The sequence below is a fragment of the Babylonia areolata genome, chromosome 22, assembly GCF_041734735.1.
Source record: "Babylonia areolata isolate BAREFJ2019XMU chromosome 22, ASM4173473v1, whole genome shotgun sequence".
Classification (NCBI taxonomy): domain Eukaryota; kingdom Metazoa; phylum Mollusca; class Gastropoda; order Neogastropoda; family Buccinidae; genus Babylonia; species Babylonia areolata.
In genome coordinates this window covers 25787175-25802174 of record NC_134897.1, presented here as the reverse complement: position 1 = coordinate 25802174, position 15000 = coordinate 25787175, and the positions used below count along the sequence as shown (strand labels likewise).

Here is a 15000-nt window from a genome sequence, read left to right as displayed (position 1 = left end):
AACACTGAACTGAACCTTCCTTGTTTCGGGTTCCCTGCCAATATCGTCTTTGATGCAAGCCGGCGTCGCTGTGAATGGCGACTGACTTCATCCCAAACGATAAACATGTCCAGCGGGATAAAAACGTCCTTGATAACCTTCAAAATAGGATCCCCCACCACTCCTCCCTTCAACCCTCCTTTTGTGCTATGAGAAATACATAAACCTTCTAAAGAGAAAGGTAGTGGAGGCCAGGTGCAGTCGTTCAACAACCCGGCCATCTAAACCTTGAAAATATAAACTTTACAACTGAAAAAGTTAATGGGCACTTTATTCTGAAAAGCAGGAATAGTTTCATAACTGTTTACAAACAATAGAGAGGTTATTTAGATGGTGCTGGTTGCATATGGTCCACCATTGAGCTCTCATTGAATACATAATAAAAGGCTGCTTCAGGCACGCGCCGGCGCGCCAGGAACAGTTTGAATAATGCGTTTGGAAAAATTCGATGTTTCTAGTGCCAAAAATTACAGTTAATAAGTGGCTGGTAAACAGCAACTGCAGTTTAAAAAAATACATACTGAAAAAAAAATAAATAAATAAAAGGACAAAAAGAAGTGCATGTGCAAGAAAGCCCCTCCCGTCATGAGTGGTACTCATTACACGAGCTGCATACATTGCTGTTTTCCCAAAATTCAGCATCATTTGACCGTGCTCCTAAAAAGAAAACTGTGGTTTCCCAAGTGGTCATAACCTTTTAATTATATTGGTTTTGGAACGCCCCCAGCCCTCCCCCCCCATCCCCCCTCCCCCCTCTCATCCCCCAGCCACCCGCGTTTTCCGACGGTTTCGTTCTGGTGGTATAAGGCTTTAAACTGGCACTGAGAAATGGTACACGTGAGTTATGAAGGTTTCGCTTCTCGTTTTGCTTGAACGTAACACATAAGTACATAATGTGGCTGTCAAGAGAGAAACAGAGTGTGTGTGTTCAATCTCTACGGGTGCCACTGGCTAAAACCGTAACGGGTTTGCTCCCCTTAGTTGTGTTTATGTGATTAACGGAGCCAAACGTTTGTAAGGAGCTTGCTTCCTCAAGTCGTGTGTTTGTCATCGTAGGCTCCAGACAAGCTGATTGGTGGCCTGGAAAGAGTGTATGGGTTTGCCCGATATCGGGGCTGACACTGACCACTTCAGAACTGCCCGCTTGGTTTATCATTTCTGGGTTTATATGGAAAACGGCCAAACGTAGTATCATTCTGATAAATCGTGGTCGAGGGGGCATATCGTTTGCCGTTCGTTCTCTGAGTATGACTTACCGAAAATGAAGGAGGGAAAAGCTCTGCTGAACTCACGTGAAGACTGACGAAGGGAAAAAATGTGGACGGGGTGGGGAATGGGGGAGGAGGGAGAGGAGGCAGGGGAGTGGTTTTTGTTTTGTTTTGTTTTTTGTTGTTTTTTTCTCCGTAGGGGCAGTTGGAGAATGGGGAAGATATTAATTGTGGTTCAGTATAGAAGCTTTTGCATTACGTCATGTCGATGTGACCAGAACTTGAAAGAATCGTCATCAGTACAACATCAAGAGATATACTGGCGCGCACCCCTTCTCCCCCTTCCCACCACCTCCTCCTCTCCCCCCCCCCCCCCCCCCCCCCCACCCACACAAAGGAACTATCACACACAGAGAGCAGAAAACACACACACGCCCACAGACACACAGACACACAGATGTCAGACACACACAGACACACGTACGCGCGCGCGCGGCACACACACACAGACACACACGTTCGCACTCTCTCTCTCTCTCTCTCTCTCTCTCTCTCTCTCACACACACACACACACACACACACACACACACACACACACACAACGCCGCGGGCACGCACATAAGAAACTGAAAACATTAATTTCACGACCAGTGAGAACAGAGTGACCCTTAGAAAAAAAAAAAGAAGAAGAAGAAAAAAAGGCAACTGACAGCCTTTGATCAGAGTTAATAAAGTGCCCGTAACTTTCCGTTTTATGACGGCCAAGTCATTAGTTTCTCTTGGAAACGATCATGAAACGAGCATTTAACATGTCAACGGGAAGACATTGATCAGTCATTGGTATACATATATGTATATGTATATTTTTTTGTTTTTGTTTTTTAATTTTTATATAGCTGTAGGTATAATGATCAGGTTTCCTGTTCCAAGGACGTTAAGTTTCTGCTTGACTTAATTTGAACAGAGACGCAGTTTGTTTTATGACCTGTACGTATTCATCCAGAAAGTCGTTAACGTATGGTTGAAAGCAAATTACCTCTGTCTCTGTCTTCATGTCAGTCTACCGATCTCGCTGTCTGTCTGTCTGTCTGTCTCTGTGTCTCTCTGTCTGTCTGTCTCTGTGTCTTTCTGTCTCTGTCTTTGTCTCTGTCTCTCCCTCTGTTTGTCTCTCTGTCTCTCTCTCTGTTTCTTTCTATCTTTGTCTCTCTCTGTGTGTCTGTCTCTCTCTGTCTTTGTCTCTGTCTTTCTGTCTCTGTCTTTGTCTCTGTCTCTCCCTCTGTTTGTCTGTCTGTCTCTCTCGCTCTGTCTTTCTGTCTCTCTCTCTCTCTCTCTCTCTCTCTCTCGCTCTGTCTGTCTGCGTGTCTGTCTGTCTCTCCCTCTCTCTCTCTCTCTCTCTCGCTCTCGCTCTCGCTGTCTTGTTTGCGGGCTGTTACTCCCATTCTTTCTGTTTGCTGTACGTATTCAACCAGAAAGATGGAGCACCTTTGTGGTTATGCATGCCCGGGTAGTTGTGGTTGAAGAGGTGTCTTTGTTCGTGACCGACCACGTCACAGAGAGACAGACAGACAGACAGACAGAGAGACACAGAGAGAGAAAGAGACAGACAGACAGAGACAGAGAGACAGACACACAGACAGAGACAGAGAGAAAGAGACAGACAGACAGAGACAGAGAGAGACGCACACACACACACACAGAAACAGACAGACAGACAGAGAGAGAGAGAGACAGAGAGAGAGAGAGACAGAGATAATATATATGTTATATTCCTCGTGAGACTGTTTTAATTGGGTTTATATCTAAAACCTACGGAGGAAAGTTTACACTAATCTGGAGAGGTTAAAATCGAGAAAACTCAGTGAAACACACTCGCACACGCACTCGCGCTCACACACACGCGCACACAGAGAAAGAGCGAGACACACACACGCGCGCGCACGCACGCGCGCGCCTCACATTCACACAGTCTTCAGTTTTACCAGATTAATATGGCTTCTTAAAGTGACACAGACAGTGGTAAAGGCGTAAGACAAAAATCCTTCTTGGATGCAGTTACTTTCTTCTGATCGTTCAAAGAGAAGAATCCCTTCTGGGATGCAGTAACTTTCTTCTAATCGTTCAAAGAGAAGAATCCCTTCTGGGATGCAGTTACTTTCTTCTAATCGTTCAAAGAGAAGAATCCCTTCTAGAATGCAGTGACTTTCTTCTGATCGTTCAAACAGAAGAATCCCTTCTGGGATGCAGTATCTTTCTTCTAATCGTTCAAATAGAAGAATCCCTTCTTGGATGCAGTGACTTTCTTCTGATCGTTCAAACAGAAGAATCCCTTCTGGGATGCAGTGACTTTCTTCTAATCGTTCAAAGAGAAGAATCCCTTCTGGGATGCAGTGACTTTCTTCTGATCGTTCAAAGAGAAGAATCCCTTCTGGGATGCAGTGACTTTCTTCTGATCGTTCAAAGAGAAGAATCCCTTCTGGGATGCAGTGACTTTCTTCTGATCGTTCAAAGAGAAGAATCCCTTCTGGGATGCAGTATCTTTCTTCTAATGGTTCAAAGAGAAGAATCCCTTCTGGGATGAGGTGACTTTCTTCTGATCGTTCAAACAGAAGAATCCCTTCTGGGATGCAGTGACTTTCTTCTGATCGTTCAAACAGAAGAATCCCTTCTGGGATGCAGTGACTTTCTTCTAATCGTTCAAACAGAAGAATCCCTTCTGGGATGCAGTGACTTTCTTCTGATCGTTCAAACAGAAGAATCCCTTCTGGGATGCAGTGACTTTCTTCTGATCGTTCAAAGAGAAGAATCCATTCTTGGATGCAGTGACTTTCTTCTGATCGTTCAAACAGAAGAATCCCTTCTGGGATGCAGTGACTTTCTTCTGATCGTTCAAACAGAAGAATCCCTTCTGGGATGCAGTGACTTTCTTCTAATCGTTCAAACAGAAGAATCCCTTCTGGGATGCAGTGACTTTCTTCTGATCGTTCACAGAGAAGATTCCCTTCTTGGATGCAGTGACTTTCTTCTAATCGTTCAAAGAGAAGAATCCCTTCTGGGATGCAGTGACTTTCTTCTGATCGTTCAAAGAGAAGAATCCCTTCTGGGATGCAGTATCTTTCTTCTAATCGTTCAAAGAGAAGAATCCCTTCTGGGATGCAGTGACTTTCTTCTGATCGTTCACAGAGAAGGATCCCTTCTGGGATGCAGTGACTTTCTTCTGATCGTTCACAGAGAAGAATCCCTTCTGGGATGCAGTATCTTTCTTCTAATCGTTCAAAGAGAAGAATCCCTTCTGGGATGCAGTGACTTTCTTCTGATCGTTCACAGAGAAGAATCCCTTCTGGGATGCAGTTACTTTCTTCTAATCATTCTTCTTTCTTCCTGTTGTCCACGACCGTAGAGGCAGCATAGATGACCTGAGAACCAGTTCTCTCCAGCTCTGCTCTCTCTCTCTCTCTCTCTCATGGCTTCGCTCTGTCTCAGGCCTGTCCATTCTGACAGTCCATTGTTGCCCTCCCGTCTTCTTTCTGTTTCTGTCTTGCCATGGAAGCAACAGAAGGGAGACGCGTGCAGAGCCAGAATCGATGTTCTGCTTTGATCTATCCCACATGCGTGCAGACCTGCCGTAGTGCCTGAACCCCCTTATAGTGTATACGCAAGCAGAAGATCAAACACGCACGTTAACTCACTCAGTACGGCCAGTCCTCTCTTCTCCTCTACACAGACCCCTCGGATGTCTAGTGGGTGTCTGAATGTCCCAAACTTTAGCTTCCGTCGTCAGAACTGTGGTATTCTTTGTCAACATTCACCTCTTCAGTATAAGAGCGTTCCGATTGCAATATTTTGATGATGGTAATTGGGATGAAACGCTGTTAACCCAGCATGCACACCCCCGAAAACGGAGTATGGCTGCCTATAAGGCGGGGTAAAACTGGTCATACACGTAAAAGCCCACTCGTGTGCATGCGAGTGAACGTGGGAGTTGCAGCACACGAACGATGAAGATCTTTCCCACCGATGCGTGAGCACTGTGAGAGTGACAGAGAATGGTAGCGGCCTGAAAAGCAGTAAACATTTTGCACGAGAGTATTGATTTTCAAGCTGATAGATATCGAAGCTTCTATCTCAAAACAGGGAACCACGGAGAGAGAAAGATTTATTGGACCATTATAAGTTATGATTCAGAGTTCAACACAGCTTTTCCTCCTATCTTTTTATGACTTTTTATTTGTCTGTCCGTCTCTCCCTCCTCTCTCTCTCTCTCTCTCTCTCTCTCTGTGTCTCTCCCTGTCTCTCTCTCTCTACCTCTATTTAGGTTTGCATATTTGCGCACTGGCGCGCGCGTGTGTATGTGTATGTGTGTGGCATTTAATAAGATGCAGAGTGTTGAAGAACGTTCACCCCAAAGTCAACCCGCTCAGGGCAAGTGTGAAAGATAGGTTCACAAAGGGTCGTAACTCTAACGGCGTGAAACGATCAGAAACTTGATTCGCAAGAGATCTTCTTTCAACCAGCACTTGACAAGAATAAATTATATGTTTGTGTGGAGGGCTGTAACACTGACAGTATGAGCCGACAGGAAATGATCTGGTGAGTTCTTAGCGTCAGTTATGAACAACACCTGTCAGGCCTCACAGTCATTCACATGCACAAGTGGGTCGAATGACTGTGAATGCAGAAACACACACAGACATCAGTTCACGAACGCACTCGTACACACACACACACACACACACACACACACACACATACACAGAGAGAGAGAGAGAGAGAGAGACACACACACACACACACACACACACACACCCAGAGAGACGAGCACACACAATGATGTGGACACACACACACACACACACACACACACACACAGGCACATAAACTCACGAACACACACACACACGCACGCACGCACACACATACACACACACGACACACACACACACACACACAGACGAGCATACACAATGACGTAGACACACACACACTCACATGCACACACACACACACACACACACACACACACACACACACAGAGGCACATAAACTCACGAAGACACACACACACACACACACACACACACACACACACAGACGAGCACACACAATGACGTAGACACACACACTCACATGCACACACACACACACACAGAGAGGCACATAAACTCACGAAGACACACACACACACACACACACACACACACACACACACACATCACCACCACCACCACCACCACACCACAACACACCACCTATGCGTGCAATGCAACTTAAAAACAGGTTTCCAAAGGATCATAACCTTGACGTCATGAAACCGTCAGAAGAAAAAAAGATGGTGTTTTTTTTGTTTTTTTAATGGAAGGCTATAACACGGAAAGTATGAGTCGATGCGAAATGATCTGGTTGTTGTTTTTGTTGTTGTTGTTTTACGTGAGCCCTGAACAATAGCAGTCAGGTTTTAGAGTCATGCAGCTTGAACTGTGGATCAAATGACAGCATATACAGAATCACTCAGTCGCAAAGAGGTACTCACGCACAAAGAGAAATGCACACACACACACACACACACACACACACACACACATACGCACGCGCGCGCACACACACATACATACACACACGCGCGCATACTCGAACACACGCAACCACACACGAGCGCGCGTATGCTCGCACACGTTGCCAGACCTGCAGACATTCTCTTTTGCTCTTCATAACTTTGTTAACAGCGGAAACCTGTATTTGTTGAGGTAGGCTATAGCTGCATGTGTGTGTGTGTGTGTGTGTGTGTGTGTGTGTGTGTGTGTTCAGAGAAACAGACAGAGAAGAACTAGTTTGGCCTCAATCTCCGTTTATGTATTCATATTCGCTTCGGTGACACCTTTCCATCCAAATCATACAGTTGGCAAGTAGTCGTTCGCCAGCTTTAATAATATATATGTTGACTTCTGCATACGAAACACACACACACACACACACACACACACACACACACACACACACACACAGAGACCAAGAGATCGAAGGGATCGATCATTATTGATCGAGGTGCCAAGCAGTGCAGGTGCAGAGTATAGCGACTCCACCCTGTCAACTCTTTGGATGGCGTCCATTTTTGGTGTATGTCGTCACGGGTCACCTGATGGGATGTCACCCCCACGTGAACTTGACACCCTCCCCTGGAATTCCTTTTGGTATCGTCTGTCCCCGCTTCTGTTTCGTAGTAATCCAAGAGTTGGCTGGCATTGCACGTGGCGTGGCCTCCGGGAGGGGTGGGTGGGTGGGGAACATGGGGGCGTAGGGGGTTAATTTGAGGTTCAAAGGGACAAAGACAAAAAAAATGTGCACGTACTGACCTGCTGGATGTGTCTCCGGTTCTTCTTCTTTCTGATACATATCCAGCGTTGGCTCGTTTCCTGTCTAAAAGTGCACGTGTTGTTTATTATTATTATTATTTTTTTTCTTTTTTATATGTATAACCGTTTTATTCCTACCTGGCAACCATACTCCTGTTTTCTGGGGTGTGCCTGGTGGGTATGTTGGTGTTTCCATAACCCACCGAATGATGACATTGATTGCGGAATCGGAAATGGGGGGCATAATTCTAACGACCGACAACAACAAAGTGTACGCAGTAACTTGTTGGACATGTTATTTTGTTCCTGTTTGTTTTCATTGTTGTTGTTGCCATGCGATTTGTAGTTTCAATTTTTCCTCCTTTTTTTTGTTGTTGTTGCTGTTGTTGTTGTTGTTGTTGTTGTTGCATTTGTCGTATTTCCTAGACTAATTTATAAATTTTCTTTACGAGGACTGGTTGAAAACAGGCCAATAAGTACTTAATCCTTTTCCGTCAATTAAAAAAAAAAGGTTTCGATTTCGATTTTAATTTCGATTTCCGGTGTTTCTTCTGTGTTTGTGCATTACCGACAACTCGCACGTTCACATGTGTGGTATATCTAAGAGCTCTCTCTCTCTCTCTCTCTCTCTCTCTCTCTCTCTCTCTCTCTCTCTGTGTGTGTGTGTGTGTGTGTGTGTGTGTGTGTGTGTGTGGTCGTTTTTATTCTACCGTTTAGGCAGCAGCACACACAGTTACAGACCCGGTCTTTAGTCATAGTGCCATTTTCGGAAATGTGCATGATTGTTGTTTCCACAACCCACCGATAAAATATTCAAATAAATTTAATCATTTTGCCCCTTTTGGGGTGTGGAGGATACAATAACAATACATACTCATTGAATCACAACTTCAGGTCTGCACATAATTATGTTGATGTGGGAGAGATCGAAAATACCGGGGTGGTCATTTTATAATGGGGCACCAAAAAAACAACAACAAAAAAACGAAAAACAAACAAAAAAACAACAACAACAAAACAAGCAAACAAACAAATGTGCACGCGCTGGTTTGTTGGATATAATTATACAGGTATAATGTCTCCGGTTTGTTTGTGGTAATTGTGACGGTGGTAATCTGGGGATTTGTGTTTCGGGGTATAATTATGGCATTATGTCATTGCCCCAGTCACTGGCTTCTGGTGATTATTAGGAGTATGGGATTTTGTTGTGAACGCGTGTGTGGACATGAAGCTGTGGAGTAGACCTACTGTGTGTGTGTGTGTGTGTGTGTGTGTGTGTGTGTGTGTGTGTGTGTGTTTACAACAGGCGCTGCATGCATAGTTGTGGCGTGTCCGTATCGTACATGCACGTGTGTTTCGTGTATCTTAGTGCTTCCATGCATACTATGTTTACGTGTTTTTCGATGTCAGCCCACATCCTGTTGACATATAGGCCCTGTATATTTTTATGCCGACCTTTCGAAAAGTGCCAGGTTGCATGACAAGAATTCATCAGGAAGCCAATCACACCTCAGGGTGACACTTTGCACGGATCAATATATTCATGCAGCCCCTCCCCCCCCCCCCCCCCCCCCCCCCCCCCCCCCCCCCCCACACACACACACCCCGCCCCCCAACACGCTCCCTGTCCCCGTCTTCATTGATCGAACCAAGCGGGAGGTACGCGGCGCTCAAATTTGCATGTACTTACCTAACCACAATCACACAGCCCATTGTGTGTTTCTTTTTACCTGTTATCAGCTGACATCTGTCCCTTCTCTGTGTGTTCTATCTATGTCTCTCTTGTCTCGTCCTCCGATACAGATCCTGTCCGGAGAAACAGCTCTGTCCCCTGCAGACTTCCTTCTGTTGTCACGGGTCATGGGCTGGCTGTCGGGTCGAGAGAGACAACTCTTTCTCCCGTCCGTCATCTATGATCGATGTGTCGGTTTATGTTTCTCATTCACGTCTCTGCTGTCAGAGTGGTATTATGTGGTGCAGCAGTATCATGTTTTCGTTGGTTGGCACCACGAGGGGGGCACACTCACCAAGCTTTCATCGACTGTGCTCATACCCAGCCACAGTCACACACCCCATTGTGTTGTGTTTGTTTTACCTGACAGCTTGCAGCTGTCTCTTCCTCTGTTTCAGCTGTCACTTCCTCCGTTATTGAGTAACGTAGTTTCTGATGCGACAGTGTCAGTGAACTTCTCTAGGTTTTTCTTGGATCTGTTTCCTCTTTTTGGAACTCCCTTTTTCTTGGGGTTATGTAGATTTTTTTTTTTTCGCCGTTCCACCCTCCTAGTTCTTACCGATCGTATTTTTGGACACTCGATGACGTAAACTGTGACGTCTACTAGAGGTTTTGAGCAGAGGTGGACTTTGTTCATTGTGGAGCGATGTTCAGTTTAGTGGTGGGCTTATACTGGGTTTTTTGTTTGTTTGTTTTATCTTTTTTCTGTAAAAAAAAGAACACCCTTGGGCCCCTTTTGGTTACTGGTCTTTGTACTGGGTAACATGCACTGTGACTGGTATGTTCCATTTTTCGGTTAACACGGTGGTTCGAGAGAGAGAGAGAGAGAGAGAGAGATTATATGAACCTGCTTGTGGTCCACTTTTATTCCACCAGACCAAGGAAGAGCCTTTTAAATGAATTATATTAACGAGCACGTCAGTGTGCAGACATGATAGCTCGTGTCCATACTAACGATGCGTCGATCATGTCAAAGAAGGTGTGCGGTTGAAAGATGGTGTGACAGATAAAAGACACCATTCTCTAACAGACGTTCCTCTGACCCCTTGTGACTTCAGTGCAGTATTGTCAGTCCCTGGCTGACTGGATCAGCACGAACTTTGGGCTGAGATATGTACTGTGCTTTGTGCGTATTGTGTACACTCTGGTCATTATAGAAACGACCTTCACACACACACACACACACACACACACACACACACGATGTTAATGATGTAAGGATGCTGCCTTCGTATGTAGGCCTATACTTGTGTCGACATCATGTATATAATTATATTCATTTGCTTATTGTCCGTATATTGTTTTTCACCATGGAATTTGTGTGTCTTATCGCGCTTGATTTTTCATGTTATACTCTACCTACCCCCCCACCCCCCCCACCCCTCACACACACACCCACACACACCCTTCTATTTTCATGTCTTTTCTCTTTTCTTTCTGTTTTTTTTTTTTCTGAGGGCAGGATGAAAAAAAGCTGTACAAGCTTATTCTTTTAAGAAGAAGAAAGAGAAACACCCGTAGGTGCTGGGGAGGACCCAGAGAAGCACTGTCTCCACCCGCCCTTGGAACAATCCTGCACCACCCTTGGAGGCCTGCGCTGTGTTCACGATGGGTGTCGGCATGCACAGGACACGACATTAAGAATTCAAGGGACATAACACGATTTTTCATGATATACTCTTTCTACACCCTCCCTCTTTTCTTCTATTTTCATGTCTTTTCTTTTTGCTCTTTTTTTTTCTGAGGGCAGGATGAAAAGAAAGCTGTACAAGCTTATTCTTTTACCCTCAATAAAGATCATTTTGACTTGACTTGACTTGACTTGACACACAGACAATTAGAGATGCCGGGAAAAAAACAACAACAAAAAGATTGTCCTCCTTACCTTTTTCCTCTCCAATTTTTGCTCATCAACAGTTTGTTGAAATATCTTCATAGAACGGTGCCTTTTGTTACAGCTAGTGAGATACAGTTTGTCAAAGGGCAATAGATTGTGAACAAGTGAACAACCATTCTGTCGCTCTGAATACGCCTTTTTGAAAAAAAAAAGTACCAAAACTAAAATCACAGGGAAGGAAAAGGGGGGGGGGGGCGTAGGGGGGATAGTGGGGGGCGGGGTGGGGGGGGGGGGGGGGTGCACAAAGATCAAATCCTTCAAAGATAGCATCTGATTGTTCTGTTGCTTTTTCTCCAGTGGGGAAAGAGCCATTCGTATTGCCTGACTTGTGTTGTGTTTGTGTAAATGCGTGTGTATGTGTGTGCACGTGAGCGGCGAGCACACGCGCCCGTGTATGTATGTGTATGTGTGAGACAGAGAGAAAGAGGGAAGTTTTTCTTATGGGTATCTTTTGTTGTTGCTGTTGTTTTTGTTTGTTTTTTCGCCCGTGTGTGTGTGTGTGTGTGTGTGTGTGTGTGTGTGTGTGTGTGTGTGTGTGTGCTGGTCAGCTATCTGAAGGGTGGTGGCGCTGACCAGCCCGTCGTGGTGACTGAAGTCACGAGGGACATCACTTACAGTGTTATACTTCGAACAAAACGGTGTTCCCCACACCATCAGCTTTTTATGGGAGTCCTTTCAGTTTGAAGAGGAGCTGATGAAGAGCGCTCTTTCACTCAGTCTTTCCCCCGTCTGTCTGTAAACTGGGCGTGGAGTTTGTTTTTCCTTTTTTTTTTTTTTTTTTTTTTTTTTTTTAAATTGGTCGCCGCTGAGTGTCACTGGGACAGCAGGAATGATTTATTTTTCGATGTCTTTTTTTTTTTTTTTTCCTCCTCTCTTTCTTTTTGATGTCATTTCATAACGAAGAAAAAAAAGAGCCTGAGAAGAAGATAAAATTTGTACCCCCATGTCAAACAGCATGTTCACTGCTGATGACATTGAAGTTGTTTATTGTTCTGTCTCTGTCTCTCTCTCTGTCCGTCTCTCTCTCTTTGTTTATGTCTCTGTCTATGTCTATGTCTCTGTCTGTCTATGTCTCTGTCTGTCTGTCTCTCTCTATATATCTATGTCTGTCTGTCTCTGTCTCTGTCTCTCTCTCTTTCTCTCTCTCCCTGTCCATGTCTGTCTGCCTGTCTGTCTCTCTCTGTCTGTCTTGGAATTTGTTTCTGTTTGGAAACCATGTGTTCGTGCGTCTCTTGAGCGTGTCTCTGTCAGTGTGTTTCAGCCCGTGTTCACAGGTACTTGTCCTGTATGTGTGCACGCTTGTGTGTATGTATGTGTGTGTGCCCGCGCGTACGTGTGTGCGTTCGTGTGTGTGTCCTGGCACCAGGCGCTGTCATTCCCATAATTCACCAGCTTTGTGACACTGACGCCACCGGTGTTTTCTTCTCCCTCAAGTCCTAACGAGCTATCAATCCGTCACAAGTGCCAGGGTACCACCACCCCCTCCCCCCAAGAACCCTCACTCCCCCCACCCCCCACCCCCTCCCACTCCGCCCTTTCCTCAGTGCTCTCCCCCTGGCCTTCTGTTATGTGTGGGCACCAGAGAAAGGGCGGCTTTCAGTCCCCCTAATCCCCAGGGATTAACCGATCCCAGCCCGCGTGCCTGCCTCTGACTACCCCATAAAGCCTGCACGGGCTTTGCTGCCAGACCCGCCTCAATGCGCTGTCGGAGTTTTAATAGACAAAGAGATTTGTTGGCCTGGCACATTTTCGGTAACAGGGGGAGAGCTAAACAGAAAGAAGAGTGTGTGTGTTTGTGCATAATTGGTCTTTTCCATTCCAAAGAGAACAGATTCCGTTGGCAGACAACTGTGTTGATTTTGTGTGTGTGTGTGTGTGTGTGTGTGTGTGTGTGTGTGTGTGTGTGTGTGAACAGGGTGGTTTTTAGAAATCGTTGGGTCCGAGACGTGGTGGTGGTGATGGTGGTGGTGATTTCTTTCTTTTTCTTTTTTTTTTCTGACAAAAGTTGACGACTGATAGACGTCGGGAGGACTGAAGACCGAAGAGCAGAGACGACTTGAGAATGAAAAGTGTGGATTGTCATTTCGGAGGGAAAGCAACCATCTGATCGTGACTGGGGATTACTGAAGGTATTTGAAGCGGCATTTATTTATTGTCTGTGATGTGGGTGTTTTTATTTTCTTTTTTACACTCCAGTATTTGGATCACCTGATGTATGCAAACGCGCGGAATGTGATTTCGAGGGGGATTAGTGAGGTTTTGGAACTTCGTTTGATGACTTCAATGCCGATAGAAATGCACGCTTTTTATGGCAGCCTCGATGTGTGTTTCAATCGGCGTTTGCGTCTGTGGTGTGTGTTGGACTTCGCTATCAATTTATGGTTAGCCGCTCGAAAGATGTATGAAACCGGTTCCGAGGGATTAGAGAGGTTTTGAAACTGCGTTTGATGACTTTGATACAGAGAGTTCGCGGCGCTTTTCATGATAGTCACTGTATTGTACGCCATTAGTATTGGGGGGGATTAGGGGTGTATTCACATTCACAGTGTTTGGTGAATTTTTTACGTTTCACCCGTTATGAATATTCATTATGTATTGGGGAGATTGAATTAGGCACCGGGCCATGACTGGGTTGTTTTTTTTCGGTCAACGTTTCAGTTATATTCATACACTGAATATAGTATTGAATCATTTGTTATTAATTTTGCAAATGGGTTTTTGCATGTTAGCCTGCCGGTGAATCACCATGGCCGAATACACATGGCTATCCGTGATATCAAAATAGGATGATTGGAAAAAAAAAACAACAACACTAACAACAACAACGACAAAAAACAAACAAAACAAAAACCAAAACCGACAAACAAACAAACAAACAAACACACCAAAAAACAACAAAAAAAACAAAACAAAAAAACAACAACAAAAAAACAAACCCGGTTTCAGAATTTTTAAGAATCTCGCTTCATTGAGCAGGGCCAGCGTCCGCTGTTTACAAGCAGGCCTTCCACACGTAAACACCACCACTAACAATAAGGTGACACCATTACACTGTTCTTCCATTCACGTCGACCACTAATTCATGGTTCTGTCCCACCCCTGCCTCCACATCCATCTCTCTCACTCCCCCTCTCTCTCTCTCTCTCTGTGGCTCTTCCTCTCTCTCTCTGTCTCTCTCTCTCCCTCTGTCTCTGTCTCTCCCTCTCTCTCTCTCTCTGTGTCCCTCTCTCTCTCTCTTTGTATCTCCCCACTGCAACAACAGACTGTTGTGATTCAGTCTGGGCTGAGAGTCCCCCACCTTCTAGTCCGACGAACGAACGGTGAATCCAGCAACGTGATGCCATGCAGACACCCGCATGGTTCGGTTGTGGGATGGCGTGTCCCTGGTTCCCTTTAGCTGTGCTAAATCGATTTGTCCAGTCCGTTCCACTCTGCCTGATACTCGGTATAGTATGGCATTATTTTCACCGTACAAAGCACAGCACAGTGTTTTCCTTCACAGTCAGCTGATACGCACAGCAGGTACACTCTCACGCACACACACTGTCACACACACACGCACGCACGCACGCACACACACACACACACTGACACACACACACACACACACACACACACACACGCACACACACACACGCACGCACGCACACACCGAAGATACGCACACATGTACACACCGTCATGCACTCGCACAAACATACTGTATATGTACGCAAATGTTCAAACATATACCGGCACACACAGGCGCGCGCGTGTGCGCTCTCACGCACACACAC

General features: G+C 45.4%; 1 protein-coding gene across 4 annotated transcripts in view; it reads left to right on the top strand.

Annotated features, from left to right (window-relative positions):
• Positions 1-15000, top strand: part of LOC143297276 (uncharacterized) — a 40805-nt gene that overhangs the window by 7533 nt on the left and 18272 nt on the right. Inside the window, exons 1-2 of one of the 4 annotated variants that reach the window (XM_076609534.1) lie at positions 12848-12976; positions 13230-13353. The exons of 2 other annotated variants lie outside the window; for them this stretch is intronic. The gene's annotated coding sequence lies outside the window, so the exon portion shown is untranslated. Of the gene's footprint in view, positions 1-12847; positions 12977-13090; positions 13354-15000 lie in introns of those variants that run through there. One more of the 4 variants, XM_076609533.1, reaches the window with a different exon arrangement.